Genomic DNA, 5507 nt, shown 5'->3' on the forward strand with positions numbered 1-5507 from the left:
ATGAGCACCTTCCTAATATTGTGTTGGTCCCTCTTTTGCTGCCAAAACAGCTCTGACCCGTCGAGGCATGGACTTCACTAGACCCCTGAAGCTGTGCTGTGGTATCTGGCACCAAGATGTTAGCAGCAGATCCTTTAACTCCTGTAAGTTGCGAGGTGGGGCCTCCATGGATCGGACTTGTTTGTCCTGCACATCTCTCAGATGCTCGATTGGTTTGAGATCTGGGGAATTTGGAGGCCAAGTCAACACCTCAAACTCGTTGTTGTGCTCCTCAAACCATTCCTGAACCATTTTTGCTTTGTGGCAGGGAGCATTATCCTGCTGAAAGAGGCATTAACTTCTTCAGCAGTTTGAGCTACAGTAGCTCGTCTGTTGGATCAGACCACACGGGCCAGCGTGAATAAAGCGTAAATATTTATAAACAATTTTTCATTATCAGTGGTCGCATTATCACTGGTTAACTAAAAACCGACAAAGAATCCGTTGTTTGGTTAAAAATGTCATTTAATTTATTTTGCCAATGAAACACACCCAAACCACCCTCAGTGTGCATGCACCAGCTCTGTGTACAGCTGCATTTGTAGTTTCAGTATAACTGCATTAAAACAATTGATAGCAAGTAACAAACGTTAGATTGCAGTTGTTATTGCCAAGGGTGGCACAACCTCTTATTACACTTATTAGGATTAGGTGGGCAATTACTTTTTCACATGAGTAATATAGGTTTTGAAAAAAATTTTATCTTCAATAAACAAAATGATCATTTAAAGCTGCATTTTTTGTTTACTCATGTTGTCTTTTCTTATAAAATTAGTTGGAAGATCTGAAACATTTAAATGGGACAAAATAGAAGAAATTGGAAAGGGGTACATACTTTTTCACAGCAATGTCTCTCGGGAATTGTGGATTTGTAGGCAATAAGTTTGACATACTAAAAATGACTCACTAAACAAGCATCGGTGTAATTTAACATAAAAAAAAATTTATTAAGATAAGATTCCTTTATTGATCCCCATGGGGGAAATTCGAGTGTTACAGCAGCTCCAGTACAGTGTAAGTACAGTAAATAGAGTAAATAAAGTAGAATAAAATAAAAAATAAGAAAATTATAAACAAATTAGCTATGCTATGCAATGACTATTATACAACAGTATGGTAATTACTACAATATAATAAAAACACTGTATATACTCTATATATACAGTACATACTGTATGTGTGAATAATGAAACATAGGGTTGGTTTCCCAGACAGGGAAGCCTAGTCCTAGACTACACAACATTTTGAATGGAGATTCTCCATTTAAAGCAAAATGTAGTCTTGGACTAGCCTTAATCCCTGTCTGGGAAACCAACCCATAGAGTCCAGTGCTGTTAAAAGGGTAGGGGGGATCTTGAGTTATTGTAGGGTGGGGGGCTGGCACATCAGTGTGAGGACAGTCTGTGTATTCTGCTATTGTTATACAGTCTGATGGCAGTTGGCACAAAAGAACGTCTGAAGCGCTCCATCTTGCTCTTTCTTGGAATTAGTCTATGACTGAAAGAACTACCCAGCCGCCATAGTTTCTCATTGAGAGGCTGAGAAGGATTATCCAGGATGGCCCTAATTTTGTCCTTTGTTCTCCTCTCACATACTACCTCTAGACTATCCAGCTGTAGACCCACAACAGAACTGGCTTTCCTGACCAGCTTATCTCCAGGCTAGATGCCACCACCCCAGCACACCACAGCAAAAAAGAGGGCACTGGCAACCACAGTCTGATAAAAAGCTTTCAGCAGTTTGTTGCACACATTGAAAGACCCCAGCCTTCTCAGAAAAAAAACAGTCTACTCTGTCCTTTTCTATAGATGGCATCAGTGTTATGTGCCCAGTCCAGTTTGTTGTTTATATGTACCCCAAGGTACTTGTAGGAGTCCACCCTCTTCACTTCCTTTCTGTGTATGAGAACTGGAACAGGGGAGCTTCTGTTCCTCTGGTAATCTACCACAATTCACCACTGAAACACAAGTCTTCAGATAATAAAGAATCTAGAACCCACTCTCATATTCATTTTATTTCGGAAAAGCATTTATTTTCTACTTTTTTTTGGTCAAAAGATTTAAATACTTTCACTTTTATGAAGGAAATGCTTTTCAGGCCACTGCTTCTGTTCCTTATTTCTACATGTGTTATTAAGTGAGAGACACCAGAGAAGCAGAACATCTTTCCTGATCTAGAGTGTTTAGGTTGGTCCTACTGGAAACAGATGCACAGTGATGGTCTCAGCAGAGATTTTACTTCCCCTGATCTCATGATAACTGTATCTTGGTCTTCTGAAAAGCCAGAATTATCTGAAATCCATGCGGTTTATATTATCACAACTTCTGTGGTCATTCAATACATGCTGATTAATTCTTGTATCAGCTAAAGTCAGATTTTAGGCCTCAGGCCTCTCATTTTACCAATTTATGACACTAGTAAATATAAAATGTACTCTGATCTGTTGATCAGTCATGTGGTACATTACACAATGTTTTATTAAATGACCAGTAACAGGTGAGAGAACAAATAACTGGCCATGTGTTCAAAATTAGTAAACGGAACATGAGTAACCAGTGATAGCCAGTGGTTAAGGTACTGGACTAGTAAACGAAAGGTTGCCGGTTCAAGCCCCGCCACCACCAAGTTGCCACTGTTGGGTCCCTGAGCAAGACCCTTAACCCTCAATTGCTCATTGTGTTCAGCTCATTGTGTAAGTCGCTTTGGATAAAAGCGTCTGCTAAATGCTGAAAATGTAAATGTAAACACTGCCACTATCTGGCAAACAGCTGCGAAACTCTGCAAAATCCCTTTTAATTATCCTATAGCGCCATCTATTGGCAAAAACAAGTGCAATCAATCTCAGTAACCCCAAGGTGTAATGAACACTTTACTGGTCAGGGTTGCGGTGGGCTCAGAGCTCCCATGAAACACTAAAAGCAAGGCTAAAATACATCCTATAATGGACTCTTATGTATTACAACAAAACACATTTGTGCATTCACTCCTTTCCAATTGACTTTAAAAGTGGCAACTGGTAATGTGATAGTCACACACCTCCAGGAATTCGGGAACCTGTGGCTTGATCGATAATTGGCATGTTCTCTCCGTGTCTATGTGGCTATTCTCAAATTCATCTACTTCTCACAACACTTACAAACGGTGTATTTAGTGCTCTGATTAAGGAGGTACTAGTGTAAATCTAGTCTGCCCTTTGATGGTTTAGTGCCCTATCCAGTGTGTACTGGTGACGCCAGACAAACCGCCACCCTGACCATGATCATTACTAAAATTACATAAATAAATAATCTTGTTTGTGTTAAATAAATAATAGCATGCATTTATTGTATTCATTCTATTTCTATTTTATTTTCTGTCCAAATAATGAACATTTATAATTAAAAAAGCAAAAATAAAAAAAATAATAAAGCTGTTAAATAACTGGTCTGTGCAATATTTCTACATTGATCCCGGCACCAGACACTTTATTATTATTGTTGTTTATTTTTATTGTAATTGACACTTTATATTGTATTTTTATGTGTTGTATTTTGTAGCTTATATGTTGTCATTTTAATATAATGTACCTTATTTTTAATAACAATCTACAGGCTTGCTTCAAACATTTCATTGTACTTGTACAGTGACAATAAATATATCGTATTTTATCTATTAAAATATATCCAGCCTTACAAACGTATACGTAACAAAAAAAACAAGATTTAAAAGTCATGCTCCAGGTGAGGCTCGAACTCACAACCTCGGCATTGCTCTGCTTTGTACTGCTGTATAAGTACCGCGCGCTAACCGATTGCGCCACTGGAGCTCCGTCAGAGCGCTGTAGCAGCAAGACTTATCAACTTGCACCGTTTCATTATTTGAGAAATAATGGTTTATGTATCGGTAAACCTTTATTAAGTACAATACTAGAATTAACTAGTTATGTAGCAAGCAGTTAACACTGTAGCAAGACCTTGACTTATCTATTGAGTAATGTCAGTAATTACTAACTGACCGATTCAGATGTCAGATGTATATATTTGTCAGAGCTTAGATGTGTATATATAGGCATACAGTTATACCAATCATAATACCTACGTGCAGGACTAAAAATAAAAGTAATCAACGTAGACTGGAGGACTAGCATAATGCTAACGCTAGCAATTTCACTTGTTTAATGTGTATAATTCCATGTTAAACTACAATGTTTTGCAAAAGTGGATTATTAAGTTAGTTGTGGTTTATATTACAAAACGTAATAAATGTTGGACACTGGAGGAATAGAAATCTGATCCTCGCAATACTAGCAATATCAGTTAGTACTGTTGGCACTACTAGGACACTATTAGTAGTTAGGGTTGGGCGGGATCGATCAAACTATCGGTAGTATCGATACCAACGTTGGTATTGGAATCGGATCGATACTAGTGTGATGGGATCGGTACTTTAGTTTATTATCTACGTTAAAAAGTAGAGCTCATGTCTGTGCAAACAGCGCTTCTCTCACATCTTGCACGCACACTTTGCTCCTCCCTCCTGCTCTGCTCTGTTTTGTTGTCGTGCCGTCACGTGACTTAGCACTGAAAGCTAACGCATGTAGCAGTGAGTAAAAGAATAGCAGAAAGAAAGAGGAGCACAGTGTGGGGATAATTTACAGCAGTACACGAAACATACAATCACATTCAAAAATTTTGTTTTAAAACATTTGTTATTCATTAATAATTTTGTGTGCTTTATTTTTTTAAGCCAGAGAAGTGCAATGAAAGGAAGAAATTTAGATGAGCAAAAACTAGTGGTGTACTGCAAACCCAGCTAACAATTTTTGGTTCCCAGAACGTTCCGGGAACATTAGTTTTTGTTTACCAGAACGTTCTGGGAACGGTTCATTTTGGTTGCCCTTTGGTTCCCCAGGAAAGTTTTCTTTACGGAAATAGAACGTTCCCGTTTGGTTGTGCATAATAGTTGTGGGAACGTTCCCCTAACGTTCCCGTAACCTTACAATTATTGAAACCTTAAGGGAACCTTGTACTAACCTTTAAATTATTGAAAACTTTAGACAACCTTGCAATAACACTCCGGTAACACCGGCAGCCCGTGTCGGCTCTGACTCTTTTTGAATGACTGCCCAGAATCGGGCCAAATACACTGGCCCAAATCCGGATGCCAGATCTCCGCCGACTCTCCCATAACTGGGCCGGAATAGCCCCCAAAGCACTGCGATACTATTTATTTACCGTTTTCTTCTCCTTTCACATCCTCATAGATAAAATAGTAGATTTATGCTACAGATTAACTACAGATTGTGCAGTAGAAAGTATTTTATTAAGATAATTGCAGCAAGTAGTATAATAATAATAATCAGAATATTATAAATAAGACCAATTACAAAAGTGAACCAAAATGACAGCTACAGTGGGGCCAAAAAGTATTTAGTCAGCCACTGATTGTGCAGGTTCTCCTACTTAGAAAGATGAGAGAGGTCTGTAATT

At 38.4% G+C, this 5507-nt stretch overlaps 1 non-coding gene across 1 annotated transcript; it reads right to left on the reverse strand.

Moving 5' to 3' along the window:
* Positions 1-3750: 3750 nt before the first annotated feature.
* On the reverse strand, positions 3751-3844 carry trnai-uau (transfer RNA isoleucine (anticodon UAU)). Its single transcript has 2 exons — positions 3807-3844; positions 3751-3786 (listed from the first exon to the last, which is right to left on the reverse strand). It is a non-coding gene; the product is annotated as a tRNA-Ile (tRNA).
* Positions 3845-5507: the final 1663 nt, after the last annotated feature.

The sequence above is a fragment of the Trichomycterus rosablanca genome, chromosome 5 (assembly GCF_030014385.1).
Source record: "Trichomycterus rosablanca isolate fTriRos1 chromosome 5, fTriRos1.hap1, whole genome shotgun sequence".
NCBI lineage: Eukaryota > Metazoa > Chordata > Actinopteri > Siluriformes > Trichomycteridae > Trichomycterus > Trichomycterus rosablanca.